We start from the raw sequence: 27211 nt of genomic DNA on the forward strand, positions 1-27211 counted from the left end.
TCAGTCTTGACCCTGTGCCTCATGGGAACAGTACAGCCTGAACTGCCAAGCCATGTCTTCCCTGTACTGGAATCAAGCATCCTAGGACCGGTTTCTGGCTATCAGCCATCTTCACCATCAATTGTTTTTGCATAAAATTCAAGATGGAGACACAACAGAGGATCATCCCTCTGATTCCGCTGGGTCATTTCTTCATAAACCTGGATCTGATGAATGCTCACCTCCCCATTCTGATTGCACTGACTCATCACAGGTTTTTGTGGTTTGCAATAGAGGACCATCACTGGTAGTTCAGGGTCCTTCCTTTTAAGATACATTTGGCTCTGAGAGTCTTCACGAAAATGACATGGCGGCGGTTGTGACTCACCTTCATTTCTGGGGATTCCTGTTTGTCACTACCTAGACTGGCTTCTCCATGCAGGCAGCCTGGACCAGCTCCAGTCGTTTTGGAAGCAGACTTAGGCATTATTACCCAGTCTTGTTTTTCTTCTGAATATCCCAAAATGCTAGTTTCTCTCTCCAAGGATCTTGTATTCATCAGAGCCAGATTCAGAACAGGCCTAGGGAAAGTATTTCTTCCAGAGAACAGGATTCTCCATCTTCAATCACCAATCCGGGATCTTCTTTTCAAGGATCAAGCTCCTGCAAGACTGTGGTTTGCAGTACAAAGGCACATGGCAGAGACTGCCCACATGGTCCAATGGGGAAGACTGCATCTAAAGCCTCTGAACAGTCATTGTTCCTCGGTGGTAGACTCATTGGACAAGCTGGTTTCTCTCTCGGGAAGTCAGACACAGCCTTAGATGCCAAGAATCTCTCCAAAGGAGTGAGGCTGAACCTGGATCCTTCACTAGTCCTGACTACAGATGCAAGCAGCCTGCGTTGGGGTGCTACCCTGATGCATAGGACATGTCATTTCAGGTGGTCGTTTCTGGACAGTCAAAAGTCATCAAACTGAAGGTAGCTAATGGCAGTCTTCGGAGCCTTAAAATGTTTTCAACAGCTTCTTTTGGGGAAGAATGTCTTAGTCAAGATAGACAATACAGTGGCAGTATCCTACATAAATCATCAAGGAAACACCCATTCCAGAACTCTCAAGCAGATCGTGGTTCAGTTGCGTTCTTGGGCAGAACAGAATTTGCCTTACGTGTCGTGGTTCATATGGAAATTTCCATCTTTATAGAAATTGACATTGTCCAGAATGACATTACAGAAGATATGAAAGCGATTCGGCACTCCATATCTGGATCTGTTTGCAACCAAGACGAATGCATAGCTGCATGAATTCTGTTCCAGGTTCCTGGAGGAAGGGGCCTGGGGAGTAGACACGTTGGTATTGAAATGACCAAATTGTCTGCTGTTAGCGTTTCCTCACTTTCAGTTAATACAGAAAATTCTCTTCAAATTTCTGGAGGAGAAGGGGGACCTCAGTCAGTCAGTCCGTCAAACCACTTTATTCGGTTACTAAAAACCATAAAAGTACAACACATACGACATAGTAGACTACACAATAAAAAATACTTAAATACATCAATAAATATTGGCGACCTAATAAACATTACAAAGTCAGATTTCATTAAAACACAATGCCATAAGTAGGTTTATGATAAAAAATGGCTCTATAAAAAAATGGAGATTAAAAAGAAGTTCAAGATTAAGCATGTCATCATAGAAACAGTAATCATTTGATCATAACAGGTACTCCTAATACACTTGTCCGGGGATGCGGTTTTCGCCTAAGTCTAACGGTGGCCACCAAGTAGCTCGTAATATTAAATATCTCCCATGGGTCATTTAAGATCTGAAGATAAAGTAAGGCAGGTCTAACCTGGATAAAATCTTTCCCCTTTAAAATTGGAAATAAAACGGATATCACTATAATGATCACAGAACATTATAAAGTGCATAGTGTCCTGAGATGAAAAATTGTCGCAAGTGCAATGGCCTAAGTCACACGCCCTACTCCAACCTTGTGAGTCGCCTAAAAGAAAGGGAATCAAGTTAAAACGGAACCTTGTTAATAGCAGACAATAGAAGGGCTTAGTGACGATGGTCATATATAGTTCAATTGTCAGAGAAGTTTTTAGCAAAAAGTAGGAGGTCATTTACTGAGGGTTTTGTTAGCTCATTCACCTCCCTCTCAGCCGACATTAAATTAAAAAAATTGTGTTTTACCCACACCAGATCCTATTTTCTTATTTTGTCTGGGGAGTCAAATAGATCTGAGCGCCCTCGTTTATTTAGAATTTGCTTAACATAATATAGCAAAGGGATATAGCTAACGCGCTCCATAGAGACACAATCCTTAATAATTGTATGATTCAGAGTCAATTCTGAGTTCCTCAGGTCTTAAGCCAGCAGATCACTGGGGCCAACATTAACCAATCCGATACATAGCTAACACCTAACTCTTGATGTATTACAAAGGTAGAGGTAGATTGGGGGACTGACACTAGAGTACGTAAAAACTTATTTTCAACCATGTGTAAGCCCTCCAGCATCTTGTGGCCCCTGATGGCAGATCTATACATTGCAATGGCTAAGCACTTAGACCTATAAATGTTAAACATGGCTGCAATTGGTCTAGCCCCCCAATCGCTGTGCAAAACCATGAACAACCGCTGTAGACCTTGTCATCACGTTTTTTTTTGCTTTCTCTTGAGGGACCCTGTCAAGAGTCCGATGATGAACTGCGGACTCTACTACCTTTCGATCCTAGCAAGCCTCTTTTACCTCTCACATTACCCTCCACAAAGGAATCCCAGGAGCCCTTTAAGAATCGGACCCAGGAATACCAGGGGGAGTGGCCAATGACATCACCAACAGGCAGCCTATTGGAGGAGCACCCGGAAAACATAGGAGTTTCGTCCTACAGTTATGGCGCCAACGCGGAGCTCTCGGGCGTAAAGGAGATTGTGACGTGGGCAGCAGAGACCAACAAAGACGGAACAGCGGCAGGAGCCAGCGGAGTTGAACCGAAGGAGAAGGCCGGGGCGAGGTCCGCTTGGAAGGAGAGAACAGCGGCTGACATAGGCGGAACTGGGCCGGAGGAGAAAGTCGAGGCAAGAAGCACTCCACCAGACGGAGCCCAGAAGTCGGGAAGTCAGCCGGACTACCCTTTACCCAGCCACCCTCCCGGAAGAGGGTGGCTTGACAAGGTACGGATAGCGTTAAGGGGGTTTGCCGGGCACGGGAGGGAGAAAGACGCTAACTAACGGGAGGAGGGAGGTCACTTCACAAGTCACACGGTGCTGGTAGAGGTGACTTCTCCCTTCATACCCTTTCCTTAGCGAAAACCCCAGCGTCCTCCTACGTCTCACCACAGACATATTTCCTTTTTTTTCTTCTTTTCTTTACACTGCTACCGTCGGTCTTGCAGCACTGGAACACCGGAGGAATAAACTGCCAGTGAAGGAAGACTGGACAGAAAATAACTTTAACCTCAGGAGAGTTGTCCTGATTTCGACTTTATTATTTTGTGTATGCAACATTTTGTGAAATAAACAAGATAGCTACCTCTAGTGCATTACTCGCGTCTCTTATTGGCCTTCCTCTTCCTAACGATCACTCTGGTGTTACAGACCCACAAAGCCCTCTCGTCAAAAAGTACCCCCAAATAGGTGAAAGAGGACACTCTAGACAACTCTTCACCTTCACAATAGAACGTTTTGGGTTTTCTTGACCTCTGACCCATAAACATTGTATGTGATTTAGCTATGTTAACTACTAGGTCCAGTGATTTCATAAAGGCTCCAAAGGAATCCAAAAGCCTCTGAAGCCCTATACCTGTACGGCCCAGTAATACAGTATCATCCACGTATAAAAGCACTGGAATAACCGTGTCCCCTACTCGCGGAATATCTAAGCTGATAAGGTTAGGTAAGAATCTAAAAACTTCCCTAAATTATTTATATGTAGAGTAAAAAGCAGTGGCACTAAAATGCAGCCCTGACGGACTCCTCTTCCAGACTTAAGGTGCTTTGTTCAATTACCATCTTGGTTGACTCTCACCCTAGCGGTGAGATCCCTATGTAGGTCAGCCATGAAGTGAACCAAATGTTGATCTAATCCCATCTCCATCAAGATGGACCATAGCTTTGATCTATTTACTAGATCAAAAGCAGAGGAGAGGTCCATAAAGGCCGGCTGTAGTGTCCAGGTATTGGCCAATGCATATTTCCCTACTAGTAAGTGTAAATTTACACACTGATCCAGTGTATCCCTTCCTTGTCTAAAACCATATTGGAGGTTTGATAAAACACCATTCTCATCCAGCCAGTCCATTTATTTTAATTAAAATCACTCTCCCCAGTATTTTCACAGCAGAGTCAATTAAAGATGTTGTCCTATAACACCTTGGGTCTCCTCTCTGGCCTTTTTTGAAAACTGGGATAATAATAGACGAAGCCCACGATGAGGAGAAACCCTGTTGCCTTGATGCATTCTAAACGTTTGTCAGAATCTTGGCCCAGAACGTTGGATTTTGTTTATATAAGTCGGCCGGTACACCGTCCGGGCCAGGGGCCTTATTACTGGTCATTAGCTTAATAGCCTGTTCTACTTCGTCCTTGTTAAAAAAACTGTTGCGAGGGACGACTTATGTATTCTGGGCTAGCAGATAGGTCAAAAATAGCAGGGACCTCGTATAGGGATTCAAAGTGGGAGAGCCATTGTTCTTCTGTAATGTTACATTCTGGAAGGGTATTCTCAATTCCAGAGAAAAAAGGTTTATTTACAATAGTCCAAAATCTAGAACTATCTCTTACAACCTCCACTGATAATAGGTCATTCCATGCATCCTCTTTAATTTCATTTTTAAGGGTCTTTAGGGCAGGCTTATATAGCTTTCTTAATGAGGATATAACAACCTTATCTCGAGGGAACTGTTTCAGTGCAGTTACCAACTTATGTTGTGCTTCAAGGCAATTACTGTCGAACCAGCCCTCACCGTGCTGTAGCCGAATCTTAATGGGCAAGGAGAGGCCTAGCGCCACCTGTGAACAAATGCCCTCAAAAGCTGTGAGTACCTCAGTCCCTTGTTTAGATTTATCAAGGCAGGTGGCAAGCTGTTCATCAACCTTCTCGCAGAGATCCAGAAAAAAGAGATCCAGGATTACTTTAGCCCATTTTAGCCTCCGTTCCTGATCCGATGTTTTTAAACAGGTATCAGTATGTTGCATTGCTTGCTTACCCTTTAGACCACAGCCCCTACCTAATACCAAGAGGACTGAGTTATGATCACTAAAGTGGGATCACGGGGCATTGTAAAGGATTACATAAGGTTGTAAAATTGGGGAGATGAATATATAATCTCTTATGGTAACCTGCCCACAAGCTTTAAAAGTGGGGATCCTCCCCTCTGTTACATTGGAACTAGGTTCCATAAGGCCTACTACCGCCAGAATATCCTCAAAGCATTCCCCACACTGCGTGTTCTCAAAATGAGGAATGGAACAATTTGTCAGCCCTAAAAAATCTTCAACCTGACAATTCAATGCACTTAATTAATATTAAAATCACCCATGATTATAATAGAATAATAAGTGGTTTGCTTAGATCTGTACTCCTCTAAAAACATTTCAGAGCACCCAAATGTTCATTTAAAACGCTGCTCTCTCCAGAATTATAAAAATTAACAATCAGCATTTTTGGTGTGTTGGTAGAAATAAATTCAATTGCCAAGCAGTTATGAGAACCAACATCCACCCTACTCTGGGTTCCTGACAATTTAAGTAAAATTAACATTACGAGACACCCTTTTGCTCTACCTCACGAAGAAGGCTGTGCGGGCACACCATAGGATTTAAACCCATCCACCCAGAAATTGTTCTCCTGATCCCAGGTCTCCTGCAAGCTAACTATATGATATTCTCTTATGTAGTCAAGCCATCTGGAGTCATCTTTTTTACTCTTCAATCCGGCTGTATTCCAGCTAATAATCCTCCCGTTGGAGAATTCATTCTCACCAGACCTCTGCCCACTAATGGTGTCATTAATTAAGCTACATTAAACTACATCGAAAACCGACGGAGAGGAACACACTGTTGTCCTACAACAGTAACCACTCCAGAGCCCTTAGGAATTCCTTGCCGTATTCTCAGTTCCTCCGCATCAGACGGAATTGTTTCGCCAAGGAAGACTATTTTAAGGAAGCAGGTGTATTATCAGAAAAATTAAAGCATAGGGGCTACCCCAGTAGGCTAGTGAGAACAGCTGTCAAACGTGCCTGGTACTGCCCAAGAGAGGTACTTCTCTGTCCCAAAGAAAAAGAGTCCAATACAAGATTAGCCTGTGTAACAACGTTCTCGCCTGTATCAAATGAATTGAAAAAAAGCATCCTTAGGCACTGGCCTACTCTAAGTGCAGGCGCCCTGCATTATGATCGCCCTCTATTTGCCTTTAAAAAGAGTTCCAACCTTAAGGATCATTTGGTCAGAGCTGCTCTCCCCAACCCCCCGACCTTGAGCACAATAGACTCCCTTTGGACCCAAACACCACTAGTGGGTCATGTTAAATGTGGTTCATGCAACGTATGTGAGTTCACTATCGAAGGGAAGTCTTTTGTATTTGACCAAGTTACTATTCAATGTAAAAGCTTTACTAACTGCAATAGTAGTGATGTAATTTATCTGATCCACTGCCCTTGCAAACTAATATACGTGGGGCAAACGAGGCAAAAAATCAAGACAAGAATCTGTCAACACCGCAGTCGAATTCGCTGCAAGACTCCTAACGCCCCATTGGTGGATCACTTCATCGATAAAGGACACACAGACAATGATTTGAGGTGGACTGTCCTTAAATCCGTGAAGTTGCCACCGCGTGGAGGAGACATTGGACTCTTGCTTAATAGAGAAGAACTCAAAATGATCCTCCTTCTGGACAGTATACGAAGTGGTCTCAATCGTAATGAGGACTGGACCTCACTCTTGTAAATCTCAGTCTCTATATGAAGGACTTGACCTCACTTCTGTGATAATGTAAACCTATCAATTGCTTGTGTAAATTGTATTGTTTCAACTTATCGGTTTTTAATAATGTTAATTAAGTCACCTGCATGCCTTTAGAAATTCTCACTTCATTTATAATATCCCTTCACCGTTATAGAGCACTTTTTCTTACTATTCAGCCGTTCCAATATGTCTGCCAAGCTTCGACGGTTGCCCCTGCAAACATGGCCGCCAATCCGCGCCACTTCCCCACCTCAATATGGCCGGCGTGCTAATTTTTACCCAGCACACCCGCATCTAGGCGTTCCACGGCGCGACTGTGCACCGGGACGTCTGTGGAAGTTCCACTGTGAACTTCAGGTAAGCGTCGTAACTCCCTTCCTCCTTAGGACAAGATCGCTGATTATGGCTCTATGAGGGACTTATACGGTAATCCGTTTTTTCCATATGTGGGGCTTATACGGTATTCCGTTTTTCCATAGGAGCCCCATTACAGGCTACCACGCTCTCTTGTTGGAGCCTTGAATCCTTGAATTTGTAGGTAAGCTGAGGTTTGTAAAGCAGCACACACCGTTCCCTTAGTGCACCGAGGCACGCGTTATAATTCCTTAATTATTTCCGACTTTAGGTGCTCTTACTGGGATCTACAATTCTGACTGCAATCCATTCCGACAATTGAACTACCGGCAGTGTGCTGTTCCCTCACCCGATCGGGTCCTTGGTTATATTTACCACGCGGTAAGCCCATCAACCTAGCAGTTCGTCACGGCTTTACCTTTACGTGGCGTCCATTTCTAAATTATTTTTACCTCTATAGGGGCTCCGTAGGCAATATATACCTCATTCTACAACCAGCCCTTCTATCTACCTCCTCCGGACTACGTGCTGACCCGTATATTACGAGGTAAGCCAATCTACCCTGCCCCATCAACTTATCCCCGGGCAATACAGCCAGCCCCATGTTTTGATAGTTTTTCTATCATCTGTAGGCACCACCCTTCGGCCAGCTCAACTCACCATCAATCTGCCCACTCCTGTGCTCTACATCTGGAAGCCCGACTACTTATTTTGCTGCAGCTGCACCGCGCTGATGTAATTATACTACCCCTATAGCCTTTCATTAAGCTACCGAAGCACAACCACCTTAATTGCATTAACTGTTCATTTTTTGACATGTACATCCTCGGCATGCTTCAGGCACAGATAAGAACTCGGCATGCTTTAGGCACAGATAAGAACTATGGTCAGATGTAATCACATTACCCTTACACCTTTGCACTAATAAACCGAGGCTCATCACCTTTCACAACTCCGATATGTACTACCTTGCAATGCTTCGGGCACCGAATATAACTGCGGTTTGTTCACGACATGAATCACCATCGTGGCATGTATTGATCATCAATGCGCCGTGGATGCCTGGCACAGTTAGCCTGAATACTACTCTTTTTCACATGGATGATCCACAGTACTCCAAGCATGGTATGATAAGGTATTATAACTGTTCAGTGAGTAATACAGTTGATTGATTAATTGTTATATGTCCCTTTCCTTCCTGTCAATACAGGCTTGTTAATTCAGGCAAACAATGATTGTCCTGATGATGATCCACTATTGTTAATTGGATCGAAACGCCGTCGACATAGTATGTGGCTTAAACACTAGTTCACTACGATGTGCCATAAAATCAGGTGTTTTCCCCATGTGTGATGCAAATATATTGTAAATTTACCTTTTTGCTCCTTCTTTTCCAATGCCTGAAATACCCTAGTTAAATGTATTGGGTATTGTATGTGTAGCACTGTGGATACAGGACTGTGTCTCACTGCGTTATTGTTGTTCTGTTCGATTTTACTTATTTAATTATCAAATAAATTCTTAAGTCCGGCTGGACTGTTTGCTCATTATAGTGCATATTGCGGCCTATAATTATTGAAAGTGTTATTTCTCCTTGTCAAGGACCAATGTCTTCTGCCTAATTAATTAAGCTTTGAGCACAACAAGGCTGCTCCAATCAATCATTTTCATCTAGGTTGTCTAATGGCAGGAACCTGTTTTGGCAAACCAGCTTATTTTCGCCTTCTACCATCTCGGTGAGCATCGCTGGCAGTTTAGGTGGAGCCTTTGACCCGCGGTCGGACTTATCAGGCACTTGGATACTGGAACTTAGTAGGGCAGAAGACACCCCCATCTATCTATCTACTGCCGGCCTAACCCCCCAGTGTGATCTACCCAATAGCTTTGCCCCCATGGGTGGTAGATTAAAAAAAAACAGGAGTAGGGCCCTTATACCCCTCTCCCCATCCTTAAGGCCTACCTGGATTAGCTTCCCCGCTATATCTGCGCTATCAAAGTTGACGACAGTACAGTCGCCTACTACCTGTTTAGGCCAATGCCCACCAAACCCACTCTCCTGGCCACTATGATATGGAAGGAAATCCTGGCGCTGCTGCTAGAGTGTTGATCACACCAGTGTTTAGTTTTATGTAACAGTCCCATAGTAGGTTCCAGACAGTTCTCTCTAAGCGGGGGAACCCCTGTGAGAATAGCAACTAGCGGTGTAGCTTCTGGTGGCAAATTGAGTCTACAGCTATTTGGAAGGAATCGGGCTCCAAGAAGCTCAAGTAAGAAGATAGAAATATATTCTAACTCCTCCCCTTTAGTAGCAACTGTCACTGGGTCTCAAACAGCCAATGAAGTACAATCCCCTCAGTATAAGGCTTCTGAAACTGCATCGTTAGCATCCCCATCGGCACACTCAAAATTGACAAGTAGTGTTACTAAGAAACCTGCACAAAAAAAACTCAAGCAGAAAACTTTACAATTCACAAAAACTCAAGTGGTACACAACTCTATTAACCTGGAAACAACACCATCTGAACCTGCCCCAACACGAGGAAGAGTGGATACCGCCACGGCTAACAATACTGAGTCCTCTCTACATTTGACACCTATACCGGCTAGTACCACTTGGAATCTACAGATAGCCACCAATCAACGCGAGCAGTTAAATGCCTTAGTCATAGCAGACCCAAGCAACCCTTCTCAGCCAACTCAACAGGGTGTCAAGAGACCACCGCCGGACTCAACCAAACCACAGTTTCTGAACAGTCCAACATCAATCCTTTTCATTCCGCAATACACATCCCGTGGCAGAAGTGACATACTGAATAGGGGAAACATACTAAGGCTCATGCATTAAATAACAAATCTATCAAATATCAGTTCATCTGATCTTTTGGAAATAGAGTTCCAGTCAAACACCGAACCACATTGCCCAGAAAGTACAAAAACAACTTGGCACTCACTTGAAACAGCACTTAAAATCATGGAAGAAATAGCGACGTTTCAGCTATGGGGGATAGAGCTGAGACTCGAAGAAAGACCTCGCTATCCTACTCCTTTTCTTCCTTTAGCCAGACCCCCAGCACAAAAAAGTACTACCTCAATACTAAAAGGAGCAAGAAGCAGCTCGCCTGGGACGTGCCCCCGAAACTTAGAAAACCACAACTCTGAACAAAATCAAAAGCTTGGCAGATGTTCATCACGTACAACTGGTCAAAATTGGAACTCAATTCAACGCACATTCGCAAGTTCCACTGTCAACAACTGACAGAAAGGGAAAGAACTCACCAACCCATCAGAAGGACATATGGATATTAGAATTTGCTCCTGGAACATCAACGGGTTGGCGAGCAAAAGAAACGATCCAGAGTTTCTAGAATATCTGACTACATTTGACCTTATCCTGCTCCAAGAGACTTGGGAAGAAAAAGCATTCGAGCTCCAAGGGTTCACGTCCTGCTGTATTCCAGCAAATAAAAACTCAACCTTTAGCCGAAGATCAGGCGGTCTGATGCTTTTAGCATCAATATCGACAATAGGTGAAATCGAGGCAATGGACGTACATATTCCTCCCCCAAGCGTTATTCAGGTGGCAAAGGTCCCACTTTGGCTAAAGAAGCAGCCTCAAGCTGTAACTATAATGAATACATACATCCACCCCAAAGACAAACAAAAAGGTGCGAAAGACCTAGCCAAACTGGTGAAAAAAATAATGGAAGAAAGCGTGTCTGACTCATTCATCTTGACAGGGGACTTCAATATGCTTCTAATTAATAAAGAGCAACTTAGCGACCTTACCCAGGACCTGAACGCAGCATGGGGCGTGCCGACACAAGGCCATATAAAAAACAAGAATCCAACGAAGCATTCTAAAATCTTACTTCGACACTTGGAAGAACTCAACTTAAGGGCCCTGAACGGCCGCTACCCTGGTGATGATCCACCAGTTGCCACCTTTCATGCGAATAAACAATCCTCCCATCTCGACTACATGTTCACATCTCTAAACATGCTTTGTCGGGTAAAGTCCTTTAGAATAGGCACGAGCGACCTCAGTGATCACTTGCCACAAGAGACCATAATAAAAACTACTTCCCACCTGGAAACCGAAACCTTTATAGGCCTCGAGACAGATATTGCCCCAAATTTAAGGCGGCTTCGCTGTAACGCCGGGAACATTGACTCAATTAGTTCCATGGCGAAAAACCTCTTCTCCCAAGCCACCAGCAATGCATCCAAGGCACCGGACGTCTGGGACATTTTCATTAAAACCATTAGGGAGAAAATGGTAAAAAAGGCTCCCAGCAACCCACGTCATCAACAGCTGCCCCTTTGGGGGATTCACTCATGTCCAGAAATGAAACTACAAAAAAGATTAGTAAATCAACTACTAAGACAGTTGCGAAAGGATCCAACAAATTATAGCTTGCAAATTGCCCTACGGGAAGCTAAAACAAAGCTGAAACGGACGAAATGGGGCAACCAGAAGCGAAGGAACGAAGAACTATGGGTGAAGCTAGTTCACGAGGGGAAGCAGAAGAACAGCTCCAGATTCTGGCAAATGATTAAAAGAATACAGAATCCTGACCTCCCTTGTCAAAACTCGCACATAACTGAAGAAGTATGGTCGAAATACCTCCTGACGCATTTCAACAACGATGGGACTATAGACAAAGCGAGTATAAACAAACCTTCTTTAACAACCACAAAGCATAACAAAAAACGAAACTTCAACAATTATACCCTCATAAATCCCCCTAAAACGGGGGAGCACACCGCCATGAATACACCAAAAATCGATAAACCAAAAACGGGAAAAAACTCAAAAAAAGCATTTGAATCAGGGCCTAAGCCAATTCTCCCATCAGACATCCAACGACAAATATCAAGGGGGAGACCAACCGGTGCTCCTGGGCCAAACGACTTACCACCTATGCTCTACAAATCAGATGTCGAATTTTGGAGCGCATCTTTAGCACCAGTGTTCAACAGTATCAGACGTTCACAGACCCTACCTGAGTCCTGGCACGGCTCAATTATCAGCCCGATACATAAACAAGGTAGCAAGAGGCTTCCAAACAACTACCGCCTTATTGCTCTCCTAGATGTGGAGGCAAAATACTTTGCTGGCCTTATCTTGGAGGAGTTAAGATCATGGGCAACTGAAAATTCCATCATGCCAATCAACCAAACGGGTTTCTGCAAAGGCCAAGGGACCACAACCAACCTAATGGCACTATCACTGCTGATGGAAGCAGCAAAAGAAACTAAGTCATCTCTATTCTTTTCATTTATTGATTATACTGCTGCATTCGACCACGTAGACCGAAACAAACTTTGGCTGAAACTGGACAATTTGGGAATACCTAAATACCTATTAGACGTCCTAATACTGCTCCACTCAAACACCTGGATTAAAATCAAACTTGGGGCTGGAACACACCTTTCAAAACCCATAAGGACAGCAAAAGGATTAAAACAGGGATGTCTACTTGCACCGATCCTATTTAATCTTTTTCTAGCCGACCTACCTGGGCAACTAGACAAATGTTCCAACCATACACCGAAATTAGGGAAAATCACCCTCTCAAACCTGCTATATGCGGATGACCTGCTGTTGATAAGTCGGACTCCAATGGGTCTGCAACATCTTTTGAACACAACCCATGCCTTTTCAGTAGAAAATGCACTACAAATAAACTTCAATAAATCAAAGGTGATGGCAGTGAATTATAGAAAAAAAAAGAACCCCTGCTGGTGCTTGAATGGCGAAAAGCTCGACCAGGTCACTACATATAAGTACCTGGGAGTAATCCTGGACTCAAATAATACCTCGAGGGCGCAGTTCAAATCTTTGCGAGGGAAGGCTACAATGACCTATTTGGCTCTAAAATCATTGAAGGTCAAACTACCTCACCTTACACTAAAAACTCTTTTCGAAATATTGAGTGCCAAATTAAAACCGACTCTCACTTATGGGAGTGAATCACACCACGGTAAGGATGCGGCGTTGCTGGACACACTCATTGCCAACTCATACAGGGCTATTTTTAATCTTCCCAAATACGTCTCCCCGGCTCAGATTCAACTAGAATTCGGCATCTTGAAACAAACTCTAGAGAGGCGGAGCGTGTATGCAACAAATTGGCATACAATTCGCAATGCAGATGCTGGATCTTTATGTGCAAACCTATGAGAAGAACTACTTCGGCACCGCAACCTCCCGCCGAGAACCTACCTATATGAATCACTCAAAGCTCTAGGCCTGACTGATACCTGGGAAACATCAATAGATCTCTTGTCTTTTAAAAAGTAGCTAAAAAATCAGCTAGCATCATCTCAGCGATAGAAGACAAGAAAGACCTAGCAAACAGAGCACACGGATGGCTAACGGTGGGTGGCTATGAAAAACTGCGGCCACAAACGTACTTCAGCATCAGCATGAAAATAAATGTTAAAGAAAAATTCTTAAAATTACGCCTCGGGGTAATTCCCATACTTCCACAACTTCCACCTTGGGAGGGAAACAATCCTTCACAACAGTGTCGCATGTGCAAAACCGGCAAGGAGGACATAGTTCATGTGATTTGCATCTGCCCTAGCGTAAAGGACTTGAGGTTCAATCTCTTACGTCCTTTTTTTAACCTACATGCCGTCCGGACCTGCAGACAGGCAGCCAAACTGTGCTTCTCTACTAGCGACATCAAATTGAACTGTCAAGTTGTGAAGTTTTTTGACCTAATAAGAAAGAGACTTAACCATGCTAGATGAACTTTTTAAATCCCTCAAGGGTAACCATAAAACTGTTAATAACTCTGTAATTTTAATGCATCCTATTTTTATTATGTTTAAATAACAACAACTATGGACGTTTTTACAATTTTGTAAAGATTTTAATTAATCATATACAAATAAAATATTTACTTACTTACTTACTTACAGCTATTTGTCACCCTGTTGGCCTCATGATTACCCTGAGTCCTACCATGAAGCGGAGGCTCATTATTGGGTAAAGGCCTTGGTACTGACTCGCTGTGATTACGTCGAGGACCCCGTTGAGTCTCCTTAAGGCTGCTACTGAGTTAATTGTAGGGATAAAATCCTGACTAACGTTGATCAAAGTTGTATTTTTGTTCACGAATCCCTATTCCCTTTTATTTCCAATGAGCTGTGTTTGTACCTGAGTAGGGACAAGATTGTTAAGTGGTCCGTAGTTGTTTTTTGGTCTCCCAAACTGGGACTCAAGGTGCTCTATTTTCCCCATTACCCCCTTTACTAGAGTGCTACGCGAATCTATTATGTCTTCCGCAATAGTTATGAAAATGGATTCCAACAATACGATACAACGTTCCCTCATCCCTTTCCAGGCAGCTGAATGAACGAGTGAGTCCCAATCGTCAACTTGGTTAGTGGGTGTATCAGCCACTGAATGTCTGTGTTTAATGGAACTGATTTTCCCTCGGTGTAGCAATTGGTCCTTCAGCGGGTGTGCATACATTCTCAAAGTCTCTTCCCTTGTCGCTACCACTGCACAACGTTGCAGGCTATCACTAATTAAGGAGCCATCCTTTAATGTTCCCTGCACACTATACGGGGCTCTTGACTCGAAGATAACAGAGTTTTAGGGGGGATAGCAGGTAGGATTGTCCCTTGAGAGTCAGAACTCAATCCCAATTGTTTAATGCCCCCACTGCGGAGGTCACGTATGATATAATGGAAGCAGAGTTCCTGGGCACCTTGACTCTTGCACTTCCCTGATCTTGACTACAAGGTTGCTTGCGCTTACCCATATTGACGTTGAGAGTGGATGTTGGAAACGTCGATGTTAATGGGGTGACCCAGCCCAGTCTCATCTGGTCTCTGAAGGGTGCAGATGGGCCAGCCCTTGGCCCGGGTTTTGCCCAGGCACGCCCACGCTGAGGGAGCCCGGTCCTGTACCCAATGACGTAAGCTGCTCCTCCCACTGGGCAATGTGGGCGCTGGAGTCCTCAGGGGCGGGTAAAGTGCTTCATGCAATGCAGTGTGCCAAACAAATGAGCAAGGGCTCCCTGATTCCAGTGGTTCCCTATTGGCCAGGGAGATCATGATTTCCATTGCTGAAATCCCTGGCTCTTCTTTCACCTTGGGTGCTTCAGAAATTTCTGTCTCCTCTCCATCTGTCTCCTCTCTCTCTCTCTACGTCTTCAGCTCAGTCTGTTGGTTTGGAGGTTGAGAAGTCCCTTCTCTTAGCAGAGTCCATCCTCTCTTTTGGTGGAGGTTCTTCAGCATTATAGACAGAATTCCACTCTGAAATCTTACTCGAAACATTAAAAGCCTTTTGACACTTGGGAATATATTTACAAGCCCCTATCACCACAAGAACGTCACTTTTTTAACGTTCCTGTCAAGTACGGGCTACACCATATTTACAAAGCAATGTTAAGCCAGGAAACACTGAGGGCATATTCTCAAGAACATGTGATAACCATCGCAAAAGTAACTTAATGCAACTTTCAACATCGCAGTCTATCGCAGGAAAATTACGCCGTGTTAACAAAGCATTCTCAACACGGCGCCACCATGCGATATTCTCCCGATAACGCGTCAAATGATCGCGTTAAAATCAATGCCATGCCGCAAAAATACGAACGCAAAAAATCACCATAAACGTAGACCTCGGGGTCAGGGAAGGCCAAGAAGACGAAGAGTAGGAAGAAGCGCTTCAGTCCACAGGAATGCAAAAACAACAGTTGATGGACAGAATGTAGAACAATGTCATACATTCACAACAGTACAGAGATCTGGGCCTAAATCCATCATTTGTTTGCTCACCACACCAACCCAGTTCAGACATGGCCATATGCAAATCAGCCTTGACCCTGTGCCTCATGGGAACAGTCCAGCCCGAACTGCCAAGCCATGTCTTCCCTGGACCGGAATCAAGCATCCTAGGACCGGTTTCTGGCTATCAACCGTCTTCAGCCAGGGTAGCTTGACTACAGTGGTGTGGAGAGCACGGGACTCACGTCTGAGCATACCCGTCCCACTCGGGGTGACAAATGCAAAAACAACAGTTGATGGACAGAATGCAGAACAATGTCATACATTCACCCCAGTACAGAGATCTGGGCCTAAATCCATCGTTTTTTTGCTCACCACACCAACCCAGTTCAGACATGGCCATATGCAAATCAGCCTTGACCCTGTGCCTCATGGGAACAGTCCAGCCCGAACTGCCAAGCCATGTCTTCCTTGGACCGGAATCAAGCATCCTAGGACCGTCCTGATCCTTTCAGAAGCGGTCGCTCCTCACACTGCTCCCTGCTCTGCCTGACCGCCTGGTATCGTAGCGCTATACCGCCAGACTGCAATCCGCTACCTTGCTCCCACAAGTGCTTTTGCCAAATTGATTATTTCAATTTATATCGCAGCGCTAGATTGCCTGATTGTTGATTAATTAATTGCCTATCTGAAACATATCGTAGAGCTAGATTGCCAAAGTGCGCTTTTACGATCTTTCCAATTGTGCTGTGCTGCCTGCTGTTTTCATCTGTGCCTGATTGTACCATTGCATCGCGTTATTTCTGTTTGTGCCCCAATCCTGTGTCGCTTTTGGCTTGCAGCCATTTTGTTGTTGTTGTTGTGATTCCTGCCCGGATCTCCACCCCGCACCCGCCTCCCAGCTGCTCCTCCCTCCCACTGATACAGTAAGATCTGCTCTCCCATAGCAGCGCTGTGACCGTCCTGATCCTTTCAGAAGCGGTCGCTCCTCACACTGCTCCCTGATCTGCCTGACCGCCTGGTATCGTAGCGCTATACCGCCAGACTGCAATCCGCTACCTTGCCTTGCTCCCACAAGTGCTTTTGCCAAATTGATTATTTCAATTTATATCGCAGCGCTAGATTGCCTGATTGTTGATTAATTAATTGCCTATCTGAAACATATCGTAGCGCTAGATTGCCAAAGTGCGCTTTTACGATCTTTCCAATTGTGCTGTGCTGCCTGCTGTTTTCATCTGTGCCTGATTGTACCATTGCATCGCGTTATTTCTGTTTGTGCCCCAATCCTGTGTCGCTTTTGGCTTGCAGCCATTTTGTTGTTGTTGTTGTGATTCCTGCACGGATCTCCACCCCGCACCCGCCTCCCAGCTGCTCCTCCCTCGCCCCTCCACTATCCACATATGACAGATGCTTCTGCGCGCAGCGTTCACACGCAGCGCTCGCGCCCCATGCGCGCCGAAGGCACGCCAAAGGTAAGCCCGTCTACGCCCGTCCGTGCCTGGACCGCGCCCAGCGCCAGACCCCCTGTCCCCCGCAAAATCCAGTCCACCCGCTTATCTTACGACGCCGCCACCCTCTCTGCACTCAACCCCGGCCGTCTCCCAGACTGCTACCAAGCCGCCCCAGGACACACCCACGGACCCTTCGCCTGCTACTCCTGCAAGTTCGACTGCATCTGGACCAACACCAAATCCACAAACTCCAAACAGAGCCCCAGCACTAACCACCTGAAATGCATCCTGCTCAACACCCGCTCGGTCCACAGACATGCCATCGAACTCTGGAACCTACTCGATACTACTTCGCCGGATGTCGCCTTCCTTACAGAAACCTGGATGAACGCGTCATCAGCGCCCGACATCGCCATAGCCATCCCGGAAGGCTACAAGATCATCCGAAAGGACTGCACCAACCAAACAGGAGGAGGCATCGCCATCGTCCATAAAAACACCATCCGCATCACGACCAATACCGACGATATCCTCGCTACCGCCGAACACCTTCACTTCCAGATTCACACCGACCCCAAGACCACACTCAGAGGCACCCTCATCTACAGACCACCAGGACCTCGTACACAATTCAGCGAAGATATCTCTGACTTCATCAGCCCACATGCCCTCCCCTCCGAGAACTACATCCTTCTGGGAGACCTCAACTTCCACCTGGAAAAGAACAAGCATTGGAAATGCAATAGGTCTCGGATGTATTTGAGTTAGAGCTAATGGCATTGTAAATGGCAATGTCTTTTAGCCATGTATTATGGAGTGTATGCATGTGGTGTGTAATGGAATTATGTGGTTTGGATTGGAATTGTTCACCCTGCACGCTCACACACTGTTCACCCTGCACGCTCACACACTGTTCACCCTGCACGCTCACACACTGTTCACCCTGCACGCTCACACACTCAGCACTCTGCACTCAGCACTCTGCACTCAGCACTCTGCACTCAGCACTCTGCACTCACCACTCTGCACTCACCACTCTGCACTCACCATTCACTACTCTGTACTCACTAATCTGCACTCACCACTCACTACTCTGCACTCACCACTCACTACTCTGCACTCACCACTCACTACTCTGCACTCACTACTCTGCACTCACTACTCACTACTCTGCACTCACTACTCACTACTCTGCACTCACTACTCTGCACTCACTACTCACTACTCTGCACCCACTGCTCACTGCTCTGCACTCACTACTCACTACTCTGCACTCATTACTCTGCACTCACTACTCACTACTCTGCACTCACTACTCACTACTCTGCATTCACTACTCTGCACTCACTACTCTGCACTCACTACTCTGCGCTCACTACTCTGCGCTCACTACTCTGCACTCACTACTCTGCACTCACTACTCTGCACTCACTACTCTGCACTCACTACTCTGCACTCACTACTCACTACTCTGCACTCACTACTCACTACTCTGCACTCATTACTCTGCACTCACTACTCTGCACTCACTACTCTGCACTCACTACTCACTACTCTGCACTCACTACTCTGCACTCACTACTCTGCACTCACTACTCTGCACTCACTACTCACTACTCTGCACTCACTACTCACTACTCTGCACTCATTACTCTGCACTCACTACTCTGCACTCACTACTCTGCACTCACTACTCACTACTCTGCACTCACTACTCTGCACTCACTACTCTGCACTCACTACTCTGCACTCACTACTCACTACTCTGCACTCACTACTCATTACTCTGCACTCACTACTCACTACTCTGCACTCACTACTCACTACTCTGCACTCACTACTCTGCACTCACTACTCTGCACTCACTACTCTACACTCACTACTCACTACTCTGCACTCACTACTCACTACTCTGCACTCACTACTCACTACTCTCCACTCACTACTCACTACTCTGCACTCACTACTCTGCACTCACTACTCTGCACTCACTACTCTGCACTCACTACCCTGCACTCACTACTCATTACTCTGCACTCACTACTCACTACTCTGCACTCACTACTCACTACTCTGCACTCACTACTCTGCACTCACTACTCTGCACTCACTACTCTACACTCACTACTCACTACTCTGCACTCACTACTCACTACTCTGCACTCACTACTCACTACTCACTACTCTGCACTCACTACTCACTACTCTGCACTCACTACTCTGCACTCACTACTCTGCACTCACTACTCACTACTCTGCACTCATTACTCTGCACTCACTACTCTGCACTCACTACTCTGCACTCACTACTCACTACTCACTACTCTGTACTCATTACTCACTACTCTGCACTCACTACTCACTACTCTGCACTCACTACTCACTACTCTGCACTCACTACTCACTACTCTGCACTCACTACTCGCTACTCTGCACTCATTACTCACTACTCTGCACTCACTACTCACTACTCTGCACTCACTACTCTGCACTCACTACTCTGCACTCACTACTCTGCACTCACTACTCTGCACTCACTACTCACTACTCTGCACTCACTACTCACTACTCTGCACTCACTACTCACTACTCTGCACTCACTACTCTGCACTCACTACTCTGCACTCACTACTCACTACTCTGCACTCACTACTCACTACTCTGCACTCACTACTCTGCACTCACTACTCTGCACTCACTACTCTGCACTCACTACTCACTACTCTGCACTCACTACTCTGCACTCACTACTCACTACTCTGCACTCACTACTCACTACTCTGCACTCACTACTCTGCACTCACTACTCTGCACTCACTACTCACTACTCTGCACTCACTACTCTGCACTCACTACTCTGCACTCACTACTCTGCACTCAGTCAGTCAGTCATAAAGCTTTATTCGAGTTGCATACTCATAAAAGCACAACATACATTTTAAAACAACATAATTAGTAATTCAATCAAATACATTTTATAAAACAGTTGTGCAAGCTTTGAAAAATATAAAAATGACACATAATAAAACAATTATCAAATCAAATTAATAGAAAGGGCTCTTCGCCTAATGGACCAGGCCCACCCCAAATATTTAGCTGTACCCATAACAATAGGCTCCTCAGTGGTGGTGCAGATAATTCTCTGTGCCTCAACTGCACTATTTATCCCGAGTTTCTTGCAAACTGGAGCTAATCAAACCATTCTTGGGGTGGCGTAGGCATTACAAGCAAATAGGAAGTGACCCACACTTTCATTGGCTGTACCACAAGCTGGGCAGCACAGGGTATTCAAGCTCTTCCACCTGCCTGTTAAATATCTTAGGGGGAGGGAGCCAGATCTTAGCTGGAAAAACAACTTCCTGTCCATGGGGACAGTAATACTGTCCCAATACTGTTCTAACACGGGACACATTTTGGTTTCCAGAAAGCGGCCACCCATTGAATCAGATTTAGCCCCCCTCCAAAGCCTACCATCTATCCACTCCCAATACATAGTTTTAAGGGTATTTTTGCTTGGAAAAACTTCCCCCACAGGGTTGTTCCATAGATTGGAAAGACCCAGTTCGCCTAGCATGACCCTTAAATTTTTCAGCCAAGGTATTTTATGAAAGGTGTCCATTTTAATTATTGCTAGGAACCCATCTGCATAGTGCCTAATCTCGGGAGTAGACCAGAGACGTCTCCAATATAGGATTGGACGCAGTCGTGCTCGATCGCTAACAGTTCTTCTCCCGAGATCGAGACTAAGCGGGATTAATGGGGTACTCTGGGGAAGTCCCGTAATTCCCCTAAGAAACCTGTTCTCTACTATCTGTAGGGAGGTGAGCTTTTCAAAGCCCCACAGTTCTGCCCCGTAAAGGGCGGACCCTATTGCCTTAGCATCATATACAGCAAGGACAGGTTTTATGGGCTTCGTTTTTGATCTTTTATGCTCCACCCGTAAAGCCCCCGAAATCTGCACATGTTTTAGGACCGCTTTTTCTATATGGCGGGACCAGCCCTGGTTGGTTGCTATTTGTACTCCTAAATAGGTGAACTCCCTGACTATCTCAAGCTCGATGTTATTCATATATATCCTAGGGCAAGGTTTATATCCTCGAGAGAAAGCCATTAACTTGGTCTTGCCTACAATAACCTCAAGACCATGCTCCAGGCAGAACTCATCGAAGATATTTAAAGCACGCTGTAACCCTGCGGGAGTCTTAGACATTATTAACGTATCGTCAGCGAACATCAGGATCGGAACCCTGAGGCCCGCTAACGAAGGAGCGTCCACGCTGGCATTCAGCATCCTGCCCACTATCCCGTTGATATATAATGTAAAAAGCACGGGTGCCATTGCATAACCTTGACGAACCCCTCGTTCCACCGGAAAGTCGATGGAAGATTGGCCGTCCAGCCCCCATTGGACTTTGGCGAAATTGCTCTCGTGTAACCTCATGATTAAGGTGAGCAATTCCGCTGGAATACCTATCTTGTTTAAAACTGACCAGAGCTTGCTTCTTGGAACTAAATCGAATGCAGCCCGCAAGTCGACAAAGGCGACATACAGGCTGCCCCTACCAAGAAGTACCGTACCCCACCGCAACATTGTAAATCGAGAGACCTGGTCAACAGTGCTTGTAGCCCTCCGGAAGCCTGCCTGAAAAGGGGAAAGAGAATTAGTCTCATCCACCCATTCCATAAGTTTGTTTACCACCATCTTCCCAATCACTTTTTGGATAGTGGCAATCAAACTTATTGGCCTATAATTGGCCGGAAGGGATCGATCTCCCTTTTTATGTATCGGTATAATGATGGCCCCCTTCCATTGGTCTGGGACTAACGCACCTTTAGCAATGGCATTCCCCAACAGGAACACATACCTGACCCATCTATTTTTATCATGTTTAAAAACATCCGAGGGTATCCCGTCTATACCCGGGGCCCTACCCCCTTGTGCAGAACATATTGCCAGTTCTACTTCTTTTGCAGAAAACAAATTGACTCTGGGAAATACAGCTGGAATTACATCCCCCGCCACCTTCTCCTTTGTCTCTGCATATTGGGGCCTAAAATAGTTCACCCAAGCGGACTCTGGAACATTATTATCAGGTTTGATTGGGATGCCACCTCTGCCCCACTTCACTAACTTCCAAAAAAGCCTTGAATCCTTGGCTCCAGAGGCCTCCTTTAGATCATCCCAGTACTTCTCGTCCCAGATTTTTTTTGCCAAGGAGATACTTGAGTTATATTGCTTCCTTGCTGCCCTGATTGCAGCCCTGTCCCTATTTCTAATAGCATTACCCAGGGTTAATCTAGCTATCCTACATTGTTGATTAAACCACCTAGCTGGTTTAGGGGGTGCTATACGATTTCCCTTGCACGCTCTCATAAAATGCGGTCTTAAAAGAGAGAAAAGGTTGTTATGGATATCAGTAATTGCCCTGGATCCTGGAACTATAGAACTTGCTAATTCCATGGCGGCGAGAGCATTATCCACCTCAAAACCAATATAGTCCATAGACGCTACATTCGCCAGGACAGATGGCCATTTCACTCTGCGCATATCGTTTGACATGTCCGGGGGCAAACCATCACTTGCCTTGAAGTGGAAATGGGCAGACTTCCACCATGTGTGAGACACACAGAGGGGGTTGTGATCACTTTCTATCCTACCCTTAATTTTCATATCACAAACCCCCTGCCAGAGATTAAGACTACATATAACGTAATCTATCCTACTTCTGTTGTAACCGTTATCAAATGTACACACTCCGTCCTTATCTCCTTTTGTTCTCCCATTAAGGGCCCTCATCCCATGTTCCAAACACATAGCATTTAGGAGAAGTATATCCTTCGTCCAGCGTTTGACAGGGGCTAGGTTCAAAGAAGGGACTCCCCAGAGATTGTCTTCCTCCTGCCCCGAGGGGTCTTCAGTACTATCTAGGGGTTCAAAAGTCCTATTTAGATCCCCAGCTATTATTACTCGATTTCCAAGGGACTTGGTTTGCAAAAAGGTGGATAGGGCCTCTAAGGTGGCGGAACTCCCAGTATTGGAGCCTCTAGCGTAGACATTATACAAATCTATCGCCCCCCACTTTTCAGAGGAGATTCGCAACATTAAAATGTCTCTGCAACCCAAATCCCACATTTTCATCGTGATATCCATGCTCTGTCTAATCCAAACTGTGAGGCCTCCCATGGGTCTACCCCTGGGACCTCTACTTGCAGGAATTGAGAAGTTTAAATAATCTGGAAGGTAAATAGGGTCACAAGCCCATGTCTCCTGAAAAAAGCACAGTTCATACCCATTGATAAAATCAATCCAAGGTTGTAATGTCAACTTGCTCCCCAAGCCTGCAATGTTCCAAGATATAAAACTCCCCACATCAGGTCCATCCCTGCATACTGTTCTTATAGGGCTGGATATAGGGGGTGTTAGACGGGGCGATCTCAGAGGGCCAGGTTAAGCTCACCCGGTCACCCCAAGACCCACCTCTCCCGCAGAACTTGCCGAGTCTTATCGTGAGGTCCTCACCGGGGAGGACGTCGAGTCTAGGATCGTACACACGGAGCTCTCACCACACTACGAACAGAAACCACACCGGGAGATTCTAGTAACAAGTTCTTAATATAAGCAGTAAAACGAAGAAAGCACTCTTATGTACACAGTGGTCGAGGGACCACAAAGTCTTTGAGGATTCGGGAAGGGGGAAGCGGGACAGTCTTAAGTCTCTGGGTCAGTACGAGGCGTACCCTGCGCACGGCTCTCAATCCTCGAGCCGGGGGGTACGGGATGATGGTCGTACCGACTGCTTCACCTCTGTCGAGACGGCTCGGTCGGGATGGTGGTCTCAATGGTCCAGCCGGTCCAGAGTACTCCTCGAGCCGCGACGACGTCAGCAGGGCTCGATCTGGAGGAATTCGTGAGGAGCCGCGACAGCGTCAGCAGGGCTCAGATGGTTGCATGTTCAAGCTCGAGCCGCGACAGCGTCAGCAGGGCTCCGATGGTTATGATTCAGCTTTGAGCCGCGACAGCGTCAGCAGGGCTCCGATGGTTACAGTTCAGCTCGAGCCGCGACAGCCTCAGCAGGGCTCCGATTGTTACAATTCAGCTTTGAGCCGCGACAGCGTCAGCAGGGCTCCGATGGTTACCGTTCAGCTCGAGCCGCGACAGCGTCAGCAGGGCTCCGATGGTTACGATTCAGCTTTGAGCCGCGACAGCGTCAGCAGGGCTCCGATGGTTACCGTTCAGCTCGAGCCGCGACAGCGTCAGCAGGGCTCTGGGGTTCGGGAGGAGTCTTCTTAGGGTCAGCCGCGATCAGCAGGCTTCAGGTCCAAGATACAACTGCCCGCTAGTTGTCGGGCGAGCCCAGATATAGTCCAGGGCCCCTTTGATGTCCGGAGCCTCGCAGGCGGAGGTCTCAAGCCCTGGGGGCTGGTCGTTGGCGAGGTCCGGCGGTGGGGTCTTTGATCCTTTGAAAAGAGGGGTCCGGGAATTCCCAGACGCCCAGCAGGTCTGGAGCCAGCACTCCGGGAGGCCGCAGGTGCGATCGAAACTGGCCCACAGGGGAGGGCCAAGGGTGTGACAGATACCAGTCTCTCAGGGGAGGCCGGAGGTGCCATTGAACTGCCTGGCTTATCACACCCGGGGAGCGCTTTACCCCCCCAGTTGGGACTGGCGCGCCTTTGGAGTCTGGGGTTCGCTGGGGCCGGGGTCACGCTAGGCCCAGGGAGACAGGGATGTCGGGAAGGGAAGATGGCATCCGGGCCTTGTGGGGCCTGCAAGGTTGAGCGCTCGGAGCCGGGAGTGGAGCGGGGAAGGCAGGCCTGGTCGAGGTTCTCGGGGGATCTAGGTTTACTTGGAGGGGGACGACCAGGCTCGGGGTGCAGGCTACGCTCACAGGGGGTGGAGGGACAGAGGCGAACCACGCCACGAGGCCGGGTCCAACACGCGTCCCCCCCAGCTGAAGGCGGGGAGAACTACCCATCCTCTTGGGGGTTCTCTTCGCTGAGGCGGAAGAATCGGGACAGGCCGTCTGCGTTGCCGTGGTCAGAGCCAGGCCGGTGCTCAACAGTGAAGTCCATCCCCTAGAGGGAGATGGACCAGCGCAGCAATTTGGGATTCTCCCCTCTCATCTGCATTAGCCACCGGAGAGGTCGGTGGTCGGTCTGGACCCGGAAGTGAGTACCGAACAGGTACGGCCTCAGCTTCTTCAGGGCCCAAACCACCGGGAAGGCCTCCCGCTCGATGGTGCTCCACCTTTGTTCTCGAGGGAGTAGCCTCCGGCTAATGAATGCCACTGGTTGGTCTAGGCCGTTCTCGTTCACCTGGGAAAGGACTGCTCCGATGCCATGCTCGGACGCGTCCGTCTGGACTACAAACTCTCGGGAGTAGTCGGGGCCTGCAGGATGGGGGCAGTGCACATGGCGTCTTTCAACGTTTCGAACGCCTCTTGGCAGGCGGAGGTCCAGCTGACTTTCTTCGGCTGGTTTTTGGAGGTTAACTCCGTGAGGGGGGCTACGAGGCTGCCGTACCCCTTGATGAACCGGCGGTAGTACCCCGTGAGCCCTAGAAACGCCCGCACTTCCGTCTGGGTCGTGGGGGCCTCCCAGGCCACGATAGCATCGATCTTGGGCTGGAGGGGGGCTACGAGGCCGCTTCCGACCTGGTGCCGGAGGTAGACTACGGACCCTTGTCCGATCTGGCACTTGCTTGCCTTAATGGTGAGCCCGGCCCTTCTCAGGGCCGTCAGCACCGCCCAGAGGTGCTGGAGGTGCTCGGGCCAGTGGGAGCTGTACACTGCGATATCGTCCAGATACGCAGCGCTGAACCCCTCCAACCCCGCCAGTACCTGGTTCACCAGCCTCTGGAAGGTGGCGGGGGCGTTTTTCATCCCGAAGGGCATCACCCGGAAATGGTAGTGACCATCCGGGGTGGAAAAAGCGGATCTTTCCTTAGCCCCCTCGGTGAGGGCGATCTGCCAGTATCCACTGGTCAGGTCAAACGTGCTAAGGAACCGAGCAGCCCCGAGGCGATCAATAAGCTCGTCTGCTCGGGGGATGGGATGAGCATCGGTTCTGGTGACTTCGTTGAGCCCTCGGTAGTCAACGCAGAACCTCAGCTCGGGAACGGCACCGGGGGCGGCTGCCTTCGGAACCAGGACCACAGGGCTAGCCCATGGGCTGTCAGAGGCTTCGACCACCCCGAGAGCTAACATCTGCGATACCTCGGCCTTGATGCAGGCCCGGACTCTGTCAGGGACGCGGTAGGCTCTGTGCCGTACCGGTGGACTGTCCCCGGTGTCCACGTCGTGGACGCACCAGCTGGTGATGCCGAGGGTGAGGGAGAAGAGGTCCGAGAACTGTCCCAACAACTGGCAACAGTCCCCGCGCTGCTCGGGAGAGAGGGAGGAGGAGAGACTCACCCCCTCTACGGAGCCATCTTTTTCTTTCGTGGACAGGAGATCGGGGAGGGGCTCCGTTTCTTCTTCTTCCCCATCGTCCGTGGCGAGGAGTAAGCTCAACTCGGACCGGGCGAAGTGGGGCTTGAGGCGGTTCACGTGAAGGACCCGCAAGGGGTTCCGGGGGGACTCTACATCGATGAGGTAGGTCACCTGGCTCTTACGTTCGACCACCTTGAAGGGCCCTGTCCACTTGTCTTGCAGGGCACAGGGCTCCACGGGGGCCATCACCCAGACCTGTTGTCCGGGCTGAAACTCG

The sequence above is a fragment of the Lissotriton helveticus genome, chromosome 4_1 (assembly GCF_964261635.1).
Source record: "Lissotriton helveticus chromosome 4_1, aLisHel1.1, whole genome shotgun sequence".
Classification (NCBI taxonomy): Eukaryota; Metazoa; Chordata; class Amphibia; order Caudata; family Salamandridae; genus Lissotriton; species Lissotriton helveticus.